Raw genomic sequence first — 20,581 nt, 5'->3', positions numbered from 1 at the left:
CGCCTCAGCCAATAAAAGTTGTGCGAAAATGTTGCGGTTAATCGCCCTTTCTCATGAAAACATAAAGTTATTCTATAAAATCTATTTTTTGTGAAACTTTTTGCAGATTGTACAAGAAAAGTTCAAAAAGATAAAAAATATTAATTTCGCAGAAGCTATAATACCCTTCACTAATAGAAAAGGTTTCTTACAAGAACTTTGATCGGTAAGTTTGTATGACCGCTATATGCTATAGTGACTCGATCTAAGCAATTTCTTCGGAAATTAAATAATGGTCTTAAACAATAACCAGTGCCAAATTTCGTGAAAATATGTTCTCAAATGAAAAAGTTTTTCATAAGAGCACTTGATTCTCTTCGTTCAGTTTGTATCACAGTTATATGCTATAGTGATCCGATATCGGCGGTTCCGACAAATGAGCAGCTTCTTGGTGAGAAAAGTACGGACGGACTTGACTAAATCGACATAGCTCGCAAGCTGATCATTTATATAATTTATACACTTTGTATTCTCTTTGACGTCTCCTTTTGGGTGTTACAAATATCGTTGCAAAAGTAATATACGCTGTTCAGAGTATGGTATAATAATGCTTTTAAGTGTAGGAAAACTTATCTCTCAGGTACATTCCAAGCATTCTCTCAAAGTATTTTCTTCTATAAATTGTACAACAAGCCTAAAAAATGTCTGACATGATTTTAGAATGAATTTAGAAACTTGCTTGTTTCTTTCTTTTTAAGCTCTTTTGTCGAGAGTTGAAAAATTTAGAGCTCACAGAGATCACTATTTCACTTTTACTAATTTTAAAAATCATATCGATTCCTTAAATGTTCGAACTACGAATCTGAGATATAGAAAATTTATTGCTTTCCTCTGGAGTTCGAATTAAAAGTGATTTGAAATACTTGTAGCAAATATTTTGTTCCAAAATAGGTCTATAAGGCTTCATAGCTATGATTTTCTACTATATTACGATTATAAAAACCACATTAGAAAGTATTCCAAGTCTTTAATCAGCCGTGAGTTATTTTCAATCTTCATACCCCTCCATTTTCATACTAAAACTTTCATTTTCAAAATCTCGGACATTCCTCTTTCAACCAAATTCTGCACTCAACGTCAACGTGTGTCGCCTAACGTTTGCATTTTCCGGCATCTTCGCTATAATCTTGATTTTGTCAAACTCACGAAGATAGACACTTAAGCTTGTCAACAGGAAGCACACATCCGTTTTGGCATCGAGCTTAATAACGGCTACGTTGCTATTCATTACTTAAAACCAAGAAACACGAAGTAAATTACAGCAAAGCATCTACGCTAGGCAAGAACAAAAACAAAGACGAAATCAAAATCCAAAGTAAAACGCTCGAAAGGAAGTTGTAGTGGCGCTTCAATTATACTGCTATGCATTTAGCGCACTCTAACCTTGTGAGAATAGTCATCACTTGGCCAGACAAGCGTGTTTCGTCGGAATAATATGAACATCTTTATGTGGCGCTGCAGTTAAGTCAACTGGATTTCCACGTAATACCGTATTTTAAATGCTTCCGTTTCCTGCCATTTTATGACGCCAGCACTGTCAACGCTTTAAGTCGCTGTAAATCCGATTTACTACGTTTGTGGATCGTAAATTATTGTAGCTGCTGGATGTGCATGCTTGTTGCGGAAGTCAGTTGCAAAGAAATTGTGGAATGATGATGGTGGAGAGTAATGCGAAATGAAATAATTAAATTTAATATGAGTTCACATTTGGTATTTAACAGCAAATGAAAGTATAAGTATTATTTTAGACGCAATAGCGTCGAAATTATTTTGTAAACGAGTGTTAAGTCGATTTTACCATAACCGTTTGTCCGTCTGTCTGTTAATCTATACGCGAATTAGTCCCTCCGTTTTTGAGACATCGACCTAAAATTTTACACCCATCCTTTCCTCACCAAGAAGCTGCTTATTTGTCAGAACGGTAGTCCGATATCGGACCACTATAGCATATTGCTACCATACGAACTGAACGATTGGAATGAAGTTCTTGTACGGAAAGCTGTTTTATTTGAAGAGATATCTGCGCAAAGTTTGACAATGATTGTTGGCTAAGATAACGGTGCAACATCCGAAGGAATGGTTCAGATCACATCACTATAGCATATGGCTGCCATACAACTGAACGATCGGAATCAAGTGCTTGTATGGAAAACTTTTTCATTTTACGAGTTATCTTCATCAAATATCTCACTTATTATCTCATAAAGTTTAAACGAAGTTGGCTGCAGTTTTTTATTGGAATACTTCGTATTAAGTCGTTGGAAAATTCAAGTAGTTGCTGGAGCTTTTTGCACTAAATAAAATAGTCTAGTCAGACAACGGAAGTAATGTCAAATAAAAAAAAAACTACATTAATTGCCAAATACATAAATAATGTCAAACGGAGTAAGGAGTTTCGAACAAAATATATGTCGTTCTAAAGAGTTAGTTACTTTTCGATGGAAGGGGCCACTAGAATTTAATCTATATGCATTTTAGTTCAAGGAGACCCTTTGAAAGTACGTATCCAAGAATCCCTGCTGTCGGACAATCTGTTCGTGAGATATAACATTTTGATTGGGGATTACAATCAACCGATTCCCAGTGTCGCTATTGAAAATGAATGAAAATTATACTAAAATTTTATGAGTTGTACTACGAATTTCTTCACTACCACTGTGTTCTCCAGATATTGCCTTCAACAACGTTAAGAGCAAACGATGGGCATATCAGGATTGATAGTAAGGAAGGTTCTATGTTGTTGTTGTTGTAGCGGCAGAATTCTGCCGAGTTGACAGTCCTTGGCCGCAATAAATCCGAGTCCGTGCCGGTTACGTAGACCCTACTGTCGTGGGAACGGAAGGAAGATTTTACTCTCTGTTTGGTGGGATTGGCACGTAATCATCTATCATGAGCTGGTCTCCTACGGCTAAGCTCTTAACTCGGATTTGTACTATCAATTAGGACATAAATTGTGTTCCTTCAGAACTACGTTAAATAATTTTTCATTTTAAAATTCGCCTCAAAAGAAGCTTGTGGAATCAATTTTACCAGTTTTTTGACGTTGCTATTGCCGATTTCTATGCGAATGGTTCATTCTAGCAATGCTAAATGAAACTTATAATTTAATCCAGATATAATGGATTTATTTTTACTAGACCTTATACATATATTATATGTAAGCCATAACCTTTTACCACACTAGTACTTTTCTATTCTTCATTTCTATTGCTACGAACATGGAACGACTCTTCTCCTTTCACATTTTCCCTAGCACAAGTACCCATTCATTTTAATCGCATAATTTAGTTCAATGCAAAGCTTTTAGTTGCTGTTTTCTTTATCATACGCGCTTTTAATCTTATCATCTCGATGCTTGATGCTCCCATCTCTTCATATTTTTATCAGCTTCATTAATCGTTAAAAGATACAAAGCAGAATATGGTAAGTGGCTTTGCGCTTTTGTTGCAAATTGATAGAAAGCAGTGTCATTTATTGGATAAGAGTCTATTATGAAAGATGCATACAATGCTAAACAAAGCAAGCAGAAAACAGTTCTTGAAGTTTATTACTTGATTCTTCAGTACTTTGCGGTTTTCGCCGCAATAATTTAAACTCCGAAGAAATTGTTCAGTTTTTTTTTTGTTTCCTTTTTTCAAAATACTCTTATATATTGAATTCGGCGTAAAGTCTAGACTACTTGCTGTCATAGTTAACCCAGCAAGCCTCTACCTTTCGTTGCTTTACCAAATTTCATCCCACAAATTAACACATCCTGTCAGTTTTTGTAGCTAAAAAATTTAAATGCCGATCGAAAATTTAACTGTAGCCCACACTCTAGTCTAAATATGATTGACCTTTGACCTATGTACGGAAAAACAATCTCGATTTCGAACGAATCGGCGTCTTCAGTGTTTTTATTACTTGATAGACAAGTTACTACTCTTCGAACATCTTTGCAGTTAGCATAAATATCATTTCTCTCAGTTGACTGGAAGGGTTTATCGTAGGTCTTTTGTTATTTTCTGGAATCCAGTGTAGGTGTTTTGAGAAGTTTACACACAAAATGCTCGTAATATAAAACACAAACAACTCTTATCTTAAAATTATTTATTTTAAACCATTCATTATTTTTCAAGTGAATCCTAAGCAATAAAACTTGTACCAATTAAAGCTTACATTCACTTACTATATTACACACTAATAGCTTTTGAAAGCTTTTCAGTCTTCTGCTTTTCTCAATTTTATATCTTGGCTTGCACTTCGGTTAATTAAAAACAAAAGCCAAAGTGTTAAGTTAAGGTGGCGTAGAGTTAAGTGGACGATATAGAATTAATGGCTTATAAAATAGCTATAGGAATTTAAAGCTCTCAACGAAAGAAAAATCGTTTCAACATTTTATTAAGGAAAATAAGTGTAATAAAAATATAGGTTTTGTCCCAGAAAAAAAAAATATATTAAATCAAAGGTTTAAAAGGCGAATTTCCTACTATAAGAATTTTATTATTTTCCCTCTCACCTTTGTAAAGCTCATCATTATCACAGCAAGTAATTGAATTAAAAACACCGATGCTTTCTCTAACTGGCACTAAATTAGTTAGAGAGTATCTGAAAAAAGAAGAAGCGCAAAGAAGGAACGACAAGAAAAGCAGGAGTGACGAATTGACCGGCTAACTAAATATAATACAATAATTGTTGTCACGTGATGCAATTAACCTAAATTTGTAGCGAAAGCAACTACAACAGCAAGAAAAATATCTTGAGCAATTTATTTTCCCATTTCGCTGTTAAGCATTTAAGTAATTTCTATGTACTTAACTTTCGTAAAATTCGGTTATTCTAAAAGGAGAAGGAAAGGGAAATCATAAAACAACAGTGAAATTCCTTTATATAGAGGTGTATACCCATATATTTACATACTTTTATTGTTAATGCCGTAGTCATTACCGAAAGTCTTGAAAGTATTTTAAGTAAACAAATACAAAATAATTACGAAAGCCTACCATAGTGTTGGTTGGAGATGAATATATAAGTACAAGTAGAGAAGAAGAGGAACAGAATGAGTTAAAATGGAGGGACTAAACGCCTTTGGAACTTAAAGTGACATGAAAAATTACAAGAAGTAATTAAAGAGGACGACTTAAAGAAAGAAAAAGGGAAAGTTAATACTTCAAAGAAATGAAGACGAAAGAAAAATATGGCCAAGACAGGAGGAAAAATATGACTATATTTCTGCGTTGTGATTGAAAACATTGCTGAATATAAAGGAAATCTAACGAGACTTGAGACTAGAAAAGTTGAGAAGTTTTTACCGGTTGGAAACTCAGAGAGTAAGAAATAAGCAAGCAGTGTGTTTTTTTGAATAATTAAAGACGCTATCGAGACTATACTAGGTTGATAAGAAACCAAAAATTATCACTAGTAAACGATGACGAACACGAAATTCCATTGAAGAAAATGGGGTTCATGTTCCTTGAATCGACTGGTAAAATATGAATATATGATTTGACTGGGGAGGAGTTGATTAAAATCTATATAAACTTACGCACGTTCTTGAGGATGGTTGGTGGCGGATTCCTTTAGAGGGAAATACGATCAACATTTGTTTTTGTAACAATTTCTGAAATTTTTAAATGTTGCTTAGTTAAAGTTCCTTAGATCTTATTGTGTGAAAGAGTGAAACCCACTGCCGAAGTGTCATTTAGCATGACAAAAAAAATTCGTATTTACAGTGTAACTCCCTCGTCACTCTTGACTATCACAACTTCGAAGTTAAACGTAATTTTTTTTGGGAACATTAACTATAATTTGAAAATGTCGGTATGATATGAGAGCTGGTTTACTTATTCTCATGAGCAAGAGTGAACTTCATATCTATGAAAATTAATAAGATGGAAACATCAGTTGGCATTATTGTTGTTATAGCTCCATAAGGCTGACCTCTGTCGTCAAAAAGTGTTCTTTTTTGTTTGGAAATACAAGGAAAATAATGAGAGAGAAAGGAAAGTGTAAGAATGTATTCTAGCTTAAAATAGTTTTGGTGGCAAGACCAAGAGCTCGATAAAGATTAAGATTATTAGTCTGATGCAATGTTCATGAAATATTACCTTCTAAGCGTAATACTAAATTAGACTGAAAATTATATTCTAAAGGCTTAATCTTTCACATTGAACTATACTTACTTTCTTTAATATACATTTAAGTAACATATCAATATGTTAATCTGTTAACTTGTTCTGCTGTATTACTAATCATGCCTATTTAGCCACGAATCCTAAATGTAGGCAGCAAAATAAATTGCATTTTAGCGAAGTCGCGCACCCACGAGTAAAGCGTTGATCTTATGAAATGCATATGGGTTAAAAATCATTCATGTCAGTGAAAAATTTATGTTATATAGATTATCAAGCATACCTCGTAAAATGCTAAATTTAAAGCTGAAGGGAAAAGTTATTTGACTGACAATGGAAAGCTAAATTTTGTTACACATTTAACATATTCGTCTAAAGACAATTTTAAAAATCGAACAAAGACGACTTACGTAGTAATAAACCAAGTTATTTTACTCTTAACCTCTCCTACTCGTTGTCTTTTTACTTGTTGCGTCTCATATTGGAAAGCCATATTCTTTTGCTCAAATTAAAAAATAAACCCTCAGTAAATGGGAGCAATATGGTGATAAAGGCACATATGTTTATATGTAAGCTATAAATGTAGACATAGTAAGAGCGCCGTTTTACTCGCATATCATTTCAATTACGTTTGTGCGCATTTCCAATTTTATTACGAACGTGGCAAGGATACGCCAATGACTGCAAAGCTATTTCATTTCAGCATCTTTTCGTCTCATCTTCGTCTTCTTTAACGGGGGCAGTTCAACTGCCGTTCTTGGACTGATGGCGTAGTCACAGATGAAGCGGAAATGTATGGTTTAGGGCGGTAGCTATTGGTGTTAGTAATTCCGTTGCTTAAATGTTTCCGTTTCCGGCGGAAATGCTGATTTCGCTAGTGTTGTTGCAATTTCTGTAGTTGTTGGTGTTGATACTTAAAGCCGTCGAAAGACAATTTTATGACAGTTTAACGACGCTCTCAGCCTCTAGCATAATATAAGTACATTTGGGTTATAAAATTTGTTGAGCTAATTTATATATACAGAGAGTAAGTATTATACTAGTTAGCACCTTTGAGATCAAAATTTAAAAAGTTTTAAAAAGGAACACTGGGTACTTTTTACTGTAATCGTTGTGACGTTGTAATCCCAATGCAAGGCCAGGTAATCAAACAATTTGTTCGTTTACCTATCAACAAGTTTGGAGTTTTAGCATTCAGTTGAAGAGTTTGTAATGATTTTTTTGGTATCGATTTCGTGCTATCGCAAGATCAACATTCAAAACAAAGAGTAATTAGAATAAAATGTCCGGGCTTATACCATGTTTCTGAACTCTAAAGATGACGATGAAACGCTTCTTAGAACAGGTCCTCGTAAAAAGTGCTTCTTTTCAACTGATTAACATTCTCGATAATAGAAAGGCTATAATTACAGTCATCCAAGAGATATTCTGAACGAATTAAGACCTTTATATTTTAGGAAGTCTTCTATGCCAGGTTTTACAAAAATTGTTCAACAACGAACATAGCTCAAAAACGAGGCACGGAATTTGTTGTTCCATAAAAGAACTGTTGAGAAATATTTTGGCTGAACACTGCAATACTTGTATAAGGGTAATATTAGGAGGGAGAACATAATCGATAACTTCGATACACTACTTTTAGTAGATATATATTATGTCAGGAGCCTTTACTGATAAACCTATTACCACTAACCAACCTGGAAAAAAGAGGAACAAACTTGGACCTTCAAATTGGTCTCCAAAAGAAGCAGTAATATAGTTCGTAGCACACACTTCTATTCAAAAATTAAATGTAAAAAAAATAAAAAATTTTGGTAATTTAATTATGTTTTATGTATCTTATTTGCAATAAAATGTCAATTTATTTAATTGCGACTTTTCGTGCGCTTTTTTTAAGAAAATCATCTTCTCCGATGAAGGTCACTTTCATCTGATCCAATACAGTCACCTAAATAGACAGTTAGTAGAGGTTGTTGGTCTGGGGGAATTATCGGTCCGTACTTCTTTCAAAATGAAGCTGGTCACATCGTTACTGCCAACGGAGAACTGCTAGAAAATTGATTCATGAAATTCTTTCCTGCAAAAGAAGTCGTGGAGGCCATTTGAGTGATGTTATATTCAGAACTTAATTTTATCGATTGTACTTTACATTAAATAAAAAAAACATTTGAACTTCCTTAATAAATAGTGTGTTTTTTTTACCAAAAAAAACATCTCACTTTTATTATAAAACCTTTTATCTAAAAAACACTCTTTGTAGGTATTCCGATCTCAGCCACTTTTCATCAAAAACCTCAAATAGTTAGTAGGTAACTTTCTAAAATATTCTTTATTTACATTGATGTAAAAACACATATACTCGTACAGGCTATATGTGAATTTTATACGCTAATTTCCCGTTTATTCACTTCAACGCGCAATTAACTTTGCTGTGGTTGATGTCTGTGGTCTCCTGAGGTTTGAGATCTTGGTCAAGACATATGACCACTATTTTCTAGCTATTACCCTTGCTCTTTAAGTAACTTTCAGCATGTGTGTCAATATTTACAAGAGCACAATGTATGCATAGGTATATAAAAAAGTCTACGTTACATGAATATACTTTTTAATATACCATGTTGTTATTGTCATCTCAGCAACGAGGTCAATCTGAAAAGTTTTCTCACAAAGGGAATAAATGTTGAACTTTACTATTGTTTGCACAAGTCCATGCGACCCCTATATCATATCACTCAGCTTGTATTGTATTTGCACATACACACACACACACATACATACACAGAAATATATATTAGGGTATATACATGCATGCATACCCATTGATGTGTGTTGACATTTTTTTGCTCTTTGCCTTTGCGGCTAACTGTCGTAACTGTGGTGGTTAAAGCATCGTAAAACAACTCTGCGCTTCCCATATGGAAGTGGGACTGCCTGATTCTTGCTGCAGTTTCATTGAAATGAAATGTAAAATAAAAAATATGTGTACTAAAATAAAGCGAGCGCCCAAATAATATGAGTTAAGGAAGCCTTTGTGTCTTGACCTTCGGCTAACATCAATTGCTTTGTGTTCAAATGAAAATGTTAAGCGACTCGTTTGTACAATTTGTGGTTTGGCAACTTTGTTGTTATTTTTTTTTTTTTTTGTTTTTTGTAAAAAAAGTTTTTTATTTTGCTTTGTTAACTATTTGCTTAAGAGCTAGCACTACTTTATTGGTCATCCTTAGAGAAATATAAAATTACTATATAGTCGGTTGGAGTGAGACAAAAAGTGATTTCTATTCAAATTTTCAAATAGATTTAACAAAAATATATTTTCTCGCGAAACGGTTTATCCTTTTAATACTTAGTAAATATTTCGGGCTCTATAACTCCCGCATAATTTCAATTTAAGATACCTATTGCCAACCCTGCTAAGCATCAAGAATATTCCTTGTTTCTCATATAGATATATATTAAAGCAACTTAAAGAAAAAATGAACATACCCCCGCCTACCTTCCTAAAACATCTCTTAGAATAGATTTTTTGGCATACGAGGACCCGTGAAGAGCTAACCTGATAGCAAGGCGACGCTATTTTTATAATCAAATACATGTCTTGTCAATTTCAAACCTTTAGGAACGCATATAGAATCGATGAAGTTTATGGTATTTCTTGAACTATAGTCAGTCCGTATATGTAAGATAAATAAATATTAGGCAAGGAAATAAACCTGGTATGGCCACACAATTACAAGGATAAAAACAAAGTAGTATCAGAGCTGGTCAAGAAAGAAAGTGGTTAAGCAGTAAAAAGCACTATTCCAAGGCGAAATTTAGATAGCATAATCTTACCATATATTATCAGCTGCTACAAGGAGAATTGGAAACAATCTCTCACTATATAAAAGCACAACCATTTTTCATACAAAAACTTTGAGTAATAACTGCTTGAATCATCGCTCTCTTTAAGAAAGACTAGTACTGGTTTTCGAACATTTCATCGTAACAGCAAACCATTTTAGAGACTAATAAATTACTTTTACAGATTTTTATATTTAAAGAAGTAAGGAAGAGTTAAGTTCGGGGGTAATACCTTCCGGTGTATCCAAAACTTTATATTCCAAAATGTAGCGAAAGGCTTCAACTTCATTGTTCGACGAAAACGTGAATAGATTACAATAAAATTTCGTAAAATATTAGTTTATTTTGAAGGTCACAGAACAACTTAGGCTTATAACTATCTTTTACTTGCCGTCAGCGAAAATTATACTTAAATCATCCTCAAATGAGATACAATTGTGTTATAAATACAACCGGAGAGACTAAATTGAATACATTAAGTTGATGTGGCTATCCAACCAGTGGATCAAAATTAATTATATAAGGGATATGAGGTTTAGACCAAGACCAATTTCATTTATATTAATCGCCAAGCCATTAATATAATCTTATAAAGTCTAAGTGAGGAAAGGACAGGTGTAAATTTTCAAATCGATAGCTTAAAAGCTGAGGAACTAGTTCGTATATATACAGACAGACAGACATGGCTAAATCGACTCAGCTCGTCATGCTGATCATTTACGTACGTATGTATATATTTTAGAGGGTCTACAACGTTTCGTTCTGATCAGGGTATAAAAATATTATTAAAACTCTTGATTTATGCACTTGAAATGAATCAATTCCATGCCCCTGCATTACCCTACAATATTTACTAAACAAAGTACCGGAAGTCCACCAACATACATACTACACATTATTGTTGTGGACAATGGTTATTGTTTCTAAAATCAATAAAAGCCCAATATGGAGCACTCCTTGTAAGCGAAAACTTTATCAATATCAACACGCAATCAAAACGTGCGCCACAACTAGTGTGATAGAATGTCAATGTGTGGGTGTATGTGCGTGTGTATGTATGTTTGCCCATAAGTGCGGCTCTATTGTTTGCCTGCTTTTGTTGCTTTTGTGTTACATTTCCTAACTTTCGCTTTTCATTTTCAGTTCGTTTTTACTTTCTCGTAATTTCCATAAGCAACATTGTTCTTTTTATACATTTCATTTTTCTTTGTTTTTTGTTCATTTCTCAAATCGTTGCCTTTGTTTTAGCGCTTGTTATTAGATCACTTGTTAATGCCAAGTTTATCGTTATTGCTGCTCCACTATGGCTGTTGCGCTTTACGAAGTAATTTCGCTTTTCCTTTTGTTGTCCAGTTCGTTATACTCTTGAATGATTTAGCTACTCAAGCCATTCGAATTGTTGGTCATTGTTAATAAAATTAGCTGATTTAGTCATGTGTTACGTTTTGTTGGCTTTAACAAAATTCTTGTGAGTTAATATTATAAACTAAAATTGTTTTGTATAAGACAGCAAGCAAAAGATGACTTTATAAACTTAAACTAACATCTAAGTCATTTTAATTTCATATATTAAATCCAATTTATGTTTGTAATAAAATAAATCAGGTATCACTAATATTGTTCAATCGTATTTAAAATTTTGCGATTCCCACGACTATAGAGTCGGCAACATTAAAGTGGCGCACAATAATTTTACTAAACTATTTTTCATTTATCTAAATTATCATTCTTGCAATATCTCCTTCAGTAAAACCTTAAACCCCCTGATAATTGGCAACCCTACGCAATTTTGTCTTGTTTTTAAATTTTTTCTATAAAAGTTCTATTTGCATACTATATTTGCTCAATTTCTTTAACATTTTGTACATTTGATAAGTTTTGTGACCTTGACTTAAAATACAAGTACCGAACTTATTTTTACACATGCATTTGGCAACTCTGTGTTGAGAAACACTAAAGCTAGCATTGTCGGTCATTATCCATTGATATTGATTTGTAAATATTTGAATTCAATTTTTACAAACATGGCAACTCTATTTAAAGGAGTGTATATCAAAGGAGTAAATTTCATTTTCATTTTTAGCTTATATAATTAATTTGAGCCTTTTGATTTTTACAGATAATTGGCATCCCTAGTTTCATACAATTTTTCAGTTTTGGTAAGTAAGCAATTAATGGCAAGATGCGAAAGTTCGGCCTTGTTTTAATCTCTATGAAAAAAATATATATTATATTTATTCATACAAAAAAAGCAATTATGTTTAAGATATAAAATAATATATTAAAATCTACTTTAGATTCTTGTGGGGTCTAAAATTGCAAAATTCTGTATAATATTCAATTTCATTCACTATATCTGCACAAACGTAGAGATTAAGTTGAACTAAGTAATCAGGCGTCATACGGGCATACGTAACCGAAGCCTTGGGTGACGTTTATACCGAAGGCCGGAAAGAGTTCTCATGTCGATGCCAAGGATTTCAGGTCCATCAGCATAACCTCGTTGCTGTTGAAAACGTTGGAAAGACTAATGGATCTGTACAATAATAGATCTTAAGGGCCCAGCATGCATACATACATCAAAAACAGACTGGCCGACACTACTTTGCACGTTGCAATTTGCTGTATGTAGCTTTTTCGATATCGAGGGGGCCTGCCATAATGTGCGGCCGAAGGCGGTGATTATAGTTGGAGGTGGAATCGAACTTCAAGCACCTCATATATAGTCTTCTCTGCAACAGAACAGTCTTAGCGGAATGGCTTGAGTTTTCTGTAAGGAGTTCTACGTCAATCTTAGCTTTAGCTACCGGACCACTGTAGCGGTTTTCTGGCAGATGTGGCTGCTATTATATTGGCGGTAGTCGTACTCCTACGAAGGAAGTGCAAACGCCTTCAGGGAGGTGAGCATTCACTCCGACAGCAGGCCGGCAATAATAGTGCTGAGCTCGCTAACTGTGCGCTCAAGGTTAGTCAAGGTGTGTCTGTCCTTACGATAGGCATTTATACGGTAAGGATAATTATCTTGGCGGACGAAAGTTGACAAAGTTGTACGGAGGCGGTTAAAGTGGAAACACAGAGGCGTTTTCTATTCCATTATCCAGGCTTTGCAAGACTGAGATATAGCAGTAACTCACATTAGCCGTCTAAACAAATTTGTGACGGGCTCTTATGATCAACCATATAGGAGTTTTTAGGTAACACAACTGATTGGCGCTCTAAGCAGTCCAAGTGAGATCCCTCATAGGATCGACCTCTTAGGCTAAGTTATCAGGTTATCGTAGCTCCGTTTAAATATTATGATATAAATATTATGGAATTCGAAACTAATTTGTCCGATCTAGTTAGCTCCCATTTATCAGGAAGAGATGTTTGCATTCATCCACTTGCTATTAAGTTGTCTAACTTTTTGAAGGCTTATATTCCGACCTTTTTCATTACTAACTCAAAAATGTAAATAACAACCTTCGTAATTAAAAAAAAATTAATACAAAACTGTACACAAATTGTGAAATTAAACGACTTGCAAAAGCTACTACCAGCAATTTTTAATTTGAAACCTTTGACACGCACAACAAATTGTTCACCAGCTGACCTCTGCCTGCATGAGTTGTTGTAATCCATCAATTTTTGATTGATTGTAGTTTGCAATGCTTGTCATTTGCCACAGTCACCAGTGTATGTTATTATTTTGCGATGTATTTTTAATTTAGTTGACCTCTTTCGGTGAGGGATTTTAAAAGCTCTAAGCCACACAATGGTTACACATGAATTTTGCATGCTGACGGATAAAATTTTGAGAATATTTAACATACATATATATCTATTGGAAGATAAATCAGCTCAGGTAATACATATTTATATATTAATAGATGTATATACTTGTATAGGTATTACTCTCATCTGGTGAATTAATATTATATTATTATTGATATCTAAATAATATTATAGGTATATTTTATTATATATTTTTTGTATATATGTGATATATGGATGGACCACGACAAAAATTCACTAATTGCTCTCATTAAGGCACAATTGCCATCATATATCAATGTTGCAACAAGCTAAATGGGGGCACACCTCTTTCTCGTTTTTCATGAGCCTAACGATTTCTGTTAATAGGCTGGGTAAATGCAATATGGCAATATATAGGTATATTTAAGTATGTATGAGTACCATTTTAGAGCACGACGAAAAGAATTTTAGAGGGAGTAAAAATCAGAGTATACGAAATTAGATGCCACTCTTTCTTTCACGAGAAACTTTCAAGCGATGCTTAATTTCTTTACCTTTGGAGATATTCAAAGAAAGTATATGAACCAACCACTATCCCGCCTTTTGGAAATGTTAGAAAATTTTCAGTTTTTTCGATGTTATCGTCATTACGCAAATTTTCGATAATTTCACGACCTTTACTGAATGCTTTGTGCCACATAAATACTTGTGTTCGTGATAAAGTAGACTCCCCAAAATACATACTTCTGCAACATTTTTAAGAATTTCGTAGCCGTGATTCCAATGGAAATACAAACTTTCAAGCAAACTCGTTGTTAAATTTTTTCTTTCATGATAAAAAAAAACGGAAGACAAACTTTCCTCGTCAAAAATAAAAAATGTCGGTTTGCGCGCGCAATTTAAATGCACCAGTCCGAGTCAAATCTGTATATATAACCAAAGCGGACCATTTCCCAGTCTGAATGTATCCATGAAATTGAAATCGTATACAAATTAACAAGGAAATCATTAACTATCCTTGTAGCACTAGAACGTCTTGAGACTTGTGATTAAATTTTTATTTTTTAAATGTGCTTTTAAATTTCATCTTAAAACTTAAATCAAATATTTAACATTATTTATACGTGTTTCAGCATGTGTTATGTTTTTTTCCTACATTTATTTCCTTTTGCTATTATTTGATTATGGTTTACTTAATAAGTTTTTTATTAACTTCGTGAATAATGGAGTAGCAATTTCCTAAAATCACAATGAAACTCTCAAAGTTAATCAAGTAATCTCTTATACAATAACTAAAAACTCATAGTTTTTGTATTAACTTGATTCTTATCAAATATTGAACACTTTATTTAGCCTATGTCGCAAAGAGATTAAAACAGGTGTTTTTAAAGAATTGATTTTTGAATTTTGCAATGGCAAACCTTGTACCATCTTATTTCGCAACCGAAATTTGAGTTGAACTCAAATCTACTAATTATTTGTAAGGTGTAATTATATACCTTTACTATTAGAAAAATTAAAGCTATTTAGTATAAAAAAGATGCTTTTTTTTGAACGAAGACAGAATATATAACCTAATATAAGCATTTTCAGACCAAGAAGTGTTGATTTGCTGTTGCGAAGTTTTAAGGATCCCATTTGCAATGTAAACATTTAGTATTCGAAATCATTTATAACTGAATAAATATACGAATTTTCAATGCTTAAAATATGATTTACACAATATAAATCATTTTGGAAAAATAATTATGCGTAAAGTAAACCCTAATCGCACTAGAGTGACTCTCCATACAGTACATGTAAAAAGTATGCTGACGGCATATCTTGTCTTGACTGTAGCAACAAATGAAATGCATCGGTCGGTAGTTAGCTACTTGCATTAAGCGATGTGGTATTTTCTAACAGCAAATATTCACACCTAAATATATGTAGAAAATGTAGACAAGCTTGCAATGCTGCTTCTATAAGTATAATGCCATGTTGCTTGCCCACACCAGTTGAACTCAATTTTCAAAATTCTACGTAGGAAGGTTTGTATGTTGTTGTTAAGTTAACATTGTTTGTTTTTATGCCGTCCAAATTGTTGTTGTTGTTTTGGCGCATAAAAGTTGTATGATTACTTTGTGGCTAGATTGTTGCACGTCGTGCCAGCTCCAGCTACGTTAAGGGTAAACTTTCAGCTAATCATGAATTTTTTAAAGACGTCTAGTTACATTGTGGGCTTTCAAGCTTTGTGGGCAATTATGCAGTAGAAGAAAATGTAAAATTTCGTAAATTACAATTAAAATTTTATAATTACTTTTGTTAACAAGTTTATAAGGATGGTGAACACAAATGCTGTATCTGTAAAAAACGTGATAACGAAACGTAAGGTTAAGTTTTTAAAGGATTTTAGGAAACCAAATTTGTCTACACTGACTCCATGAGAAACCTTTTCAACGGTAACGGGTGTTATACTACTTCGGTACATTCTTTGGTTAAGGTCATTGAGAATGACTTAAAAAGTGGTGGACTAGGAATGGACTAGGTATAAAAATACTTCATCTCATTCTAGAGAGGATGTACTCTTATTTTAGAATGATATCGATGAGCGACTGATCACATGTTGTAATTTTGTAGAAAGACTTTCCATGAGAATTTGAATTCTCAGCCCAAGGCTGTACTTGTTGGTTAGAAAGATCCTATGTCATAGCTCATATCTCATTCACAGATAAACGAAGCTCCGATTGTTAGCAGAGACTTGTCACGTAGAACCTTTGAACTGTCTCTTTCTTTTGCTCAAAACAGTTTTTTTTTATATAAAAAAATTCCAGTGAAATATGAAAGAGCACCATGCTGAACTAGCACACCTGCCTCAACGGTCGTATAATCTGCACCATGTTCGCACACTGTGGCGCCACTCCAGTCTGACCAAAGTCCCCTCCCCCCACCGCCAACTTCATCACGCTTCAATCCTCGTGCGAGAACCACTCAGCACAGTCTGTTCCGTGTGTCAGACCGCCACACGTCAGAACGTCATCAGTCATCAGTCAAGTGCTCCTGTGCTTGGCATCAGTCTTCATCGAGGCATCAAAGCCTCCAGTTCCTTTAACTTTTTTTGGGCGCCCAGGATTTGCTTCTATTTTCAAACTGTGCGAATCACTTTGGCAGTTCTTTGAAATAACTCGATATATGAACGTGTTTAATTTTATTTATCTTATTCTACTTTAAATTGTGAAAACACTCGTTTATGCACTTTCAAGGCTTGATTGCAAACGAAAAGTGCTGAAATTTATTTTGAAAACTTTGGCGAAGTAAAGGTGTCGGCAAATAGTTGCCCCAAAATGTAAAGTTTGAACAGCCGCACACAACAACGCGTATTTACATAATAAATGGCCATATATATATACCTATATAGATGTAAATACACATATAGAATATACTCGCATACTCACACATATATGTACAAGAATAATATAAATAATATTATATAATATATAAATTTTATCAAAGCCTTTGGGATACGAGCGGTTGGTCACATGCAGACAAAATATCTGTGCATGGATGTGTGCGTATGTTTGTTTGCTTACATATTTATATACACATAAATATACGCACTGCCTTACTCCAATGAGTGGTACCGAAATGCCCCAAGTGGATTTAACTCAAACAGCTATTAATATTAAGTGTAATCCTTGCGCACAACCACAAATGATAAGCCACGAAAACTTAGTGGCTAAGGAATAGCTAGCGCTTAAGTGGATAGATGTCGGAAACAAATGCAGAATAAATGATAAGCTGCGAAAAAGTTTAGATATAACTGTAAAAACCAAACTTTTGTGGTTTGTTTGAGGCGGCAGTATAAACTTAATAGACACACAGACAGACAGAGTTGTACTTTTGTTAGGTAAAACATGAGGTATTTTGTTGGAGTAAAGTAAAATTTAATTATCTGCAAATGTGTATGTCGCACCTCTCAACAATTGTTTAATTAACTTAAATGCCACCACAAATGCAACACCTGAGTTTTGCTAAATATTTATTAATGTGTGAGCGTGGTACGGAGTTGAAATTATGATTGGCAGTGGATATAGTTTGTTTTTATTAAAGGATAGAAAAGCAATTAAGTATATACCGAATTGGCAAGGAAGCTGGTGGGAGCTAAAGCTATAGCAGATGCGGATGAAGAGATAGAAAGGCTCGTTTGCAAGGAAATTTCAAAATTCTTATGTTCTACGAGACTAAACAAAACCAATCGGAGTTTGAAATTTATAATCCGCCTTTGCTAAGACCGAATGTATGCATGAATACTTGACGAAGGGTTGTTGATTTGAGTTTTGCTTCAAATCGAGGATATGTTTGTTAGTCGCTTAACTAAAAATAACAGAGAATTATCAGAGTGACTCAGAGCTTTTTAGAGCGAATTAGAAACATCAGTTAAAGAATTTGTACTAAAAACTTAGATCATCATTGAGTCTTGGAACTCCTGTAAATAGGCAGCAAATAGAGAAATGAGGAAGTAATTTACGTTGCTCTATTAGTCCATAAATCCAGTAATGAGTATTTGAGTAGATCAGCTGTTCTTGTATGCTCCCTATGCATTCAAATTTTATACGCAGAGCCAGTTATAGAAAACCCAACAGCAAAGCAGCATCATTTGATTATACGAAACTCTGGCAGCAGTGAATTTATAAAATCAGCTGCGATTAAGTAGGTTACCATTCATCCTCCCATCGATCCCGACGGTTCTTGTAATAGTCGAACTAACTTAAACGGCTATGCAATCAGCAGCACTGAGACCCAGTTTTGACTAAAGACTCTTCGCATTTCCACCCATTCTTGATATATGTAGTTGTTCAACGTAAATTATCCAGCAATTGATTAATTTAAATGAACTGTAATAAAAATAAGCGGCTCTGCAGTAAAAGTGTAGAATCCAAAATATGACTTGAAACTACATATAACTGCAATTATATAACCAGAAGAAGCCTCAAACTCTCTTTGAGTGCCGAATTTTGGTTTTACAGCACATTTAATGGATAGTCATGGGTATAGGATATCTAATAAGTTATTGCAAGAAATTTATTAGTAATTTTATTGAAAGCTTTCTCTTATAGATTCTATAACATCTCTATAAACTAACACCATATTGGTACTTTTTTATATCCTGAACAGGGTACATTAAGTTTGCCACGCAGTTTATATCTCCGAGATGCAAACGTTGGAGACCTTATAAAGTTTATATGTATACCACTTACCACTTCCTACTTCCCACAAAGCACAATTTTAAATTCTCTAGTATACAAAGAAAGCACCAAACTTTAAACAAACAGTGCCCTTGAGGTATACCCCCTCAAGTATACAAATTGTCAATAACGGACCATAACTGTTCAAACCCCCAGTTAACGAATATGGGGTTTCTGTGTCTGGTGCTAACTTTTTACAGTAAATAACGGACAATCTGTGAGATATATTATTGCCATTTAGAGAGAGTCTCTTTCTGATAATAGTATACCTGTATGCCAAAAATGGATTGAATCGGATCAGTACTTCCCTTAACCTCCATATACCTAATCGAAACATTTTCGAACTTCCGGTATACTTCATACCGCATATATCGGCTAATATGTAATTCACACAACACAAAACACAATTCAGTGCATGTATTTTCTCGTATAATGGTGAATTTTTGTGCTTAAATCGTGTGAAAACTAATCACAGAGTTTTCAAATACTCGGTTGATTTTACACCATAACATATACATATTTATGTATGTGAGGTATTTAAAAAAACTCAGGAAGCATTTTATTCTTTAAATAGTACTATCTCTATCTCTCATATACCTAATATATTATTTTGAAACTTCCGGTTAGCCTTATGCCATATACCATATATCAGTCAATAAGTAAGATATCTTAGCACAATTAAATAAACGTGTAATATTGGGTATACTATAGTTTAATACCGAAAATATGTGAATTTAGTCTACGATCTACCCCAACTCCCAGATATTACATACACATATTGATTTTCATTATTCTAACAAGTTCCATATTTATAAAATTGCTTGAAAATATGATCTCAAGTACAGCTCAGCAATGTCAAAATTAACTCAACTAGTATATCCCTTTCTCTATCTCTAATATAACCTATGTAATAATTTCCGACTTTTCCACCTGACAAAATGTGTGATATTTTAATAAAATTAAATGAAGTAGTTTTCTTAAAAATTGTGTGGAAATTTGAATGAAATTAGTCTAAACGTTTTCTTTGTCCAAACTTGTATTCGACAATAAGGAATTACGATCGTCTGCTTTAAGTGTTCATATCATCTCACTATATTAAATTTTGCTTCCTCAGTTGAATTTAAATCCCCTATATCTCATTTGAAGATGATTTTAATATAATAAAATTTTAGCTGACGCGAGGTAAAATAAAGTAATAGAATTAAGTGAGTCTGTGGCCTATAATATAACTTAGTAATATACAAACTTGATTGTAATCCATTTTTGATTTCCTTGAATATTGAATTTTGTTTAATTTCGCAACATTCTTTAATATAAAGTTTTCCTAACACCTTAAGCAAGTTTACCTGCTTTGATACTTGCAAGTTGCAAAAGTATAAAATATTCGGCTACAACCGAACTTAGCCCTGTTTTACTTGTTTTTACTTACAACTTTTCGAAAAATATCTTTATGTGCCAGGTCCGGACTATAAGGTAAATGCATAATAACCTCCCAACCTCTCTGTTTAGCTCTAAAAACGTCTTCTTTTTGTATCAAAAAATATTTTGTAACGTGCACCCTGTTTCAACGATTTCACCGTTAGGCAGTAAATCTCATATGTTTACAAATCACTGGCCACGGTGCCGCCACCC

At 33.7% G+C, this 20,581-nt stretch overlaps 1 protein-coding gene across 4 annotated transcripts in view; it reads left to right on the top strand.

The window, feature by feature from the left end:
* The window catches only part of LOC106614325 (uncharacterized), a 109,087-nt gene that overhangs the window by 39,116 nt on the left and 49,390 nt on the right, over positions 1-20,581 (top strand). For 2 of the 4 annotated variants that reach the window (XR_011395951.1, XR_011395950.1), the window contains exon 3: positions 12,109-12,148. The exons of the other annotated variants lie outside the window; for them this stretch is intronic. The gene's annotated coding sequence lies outside the window, so the exon portion shown is untranslated. The remainder of the gene's footprint in view (positions 1-12,108; positions 12,149-20,581) is intronic. 4 annotated transcript variants of the gene reach the window in all.

The sequence above is a fragment of the Bactrocera oleae genome, chromosome 2 (genome assembly GCF_042242935.1).
Source record: "Bactrocera oleae isolate idBacOlea1 chromosome 2, idBacOlea1, whole genome shotgun sequence".
Taxonomy (NCBI): domain Eukaryota; kingdom Metazoa; phylum Arthropoda; class Insecta; order Diptera; family Tephritidae; genus Bactrocera; species Bactrocera oleae.
Note: the sequence above shows the minus strand (reverse complement) of the source record. Positions and strands in the feature narration are given on the sequence as shown.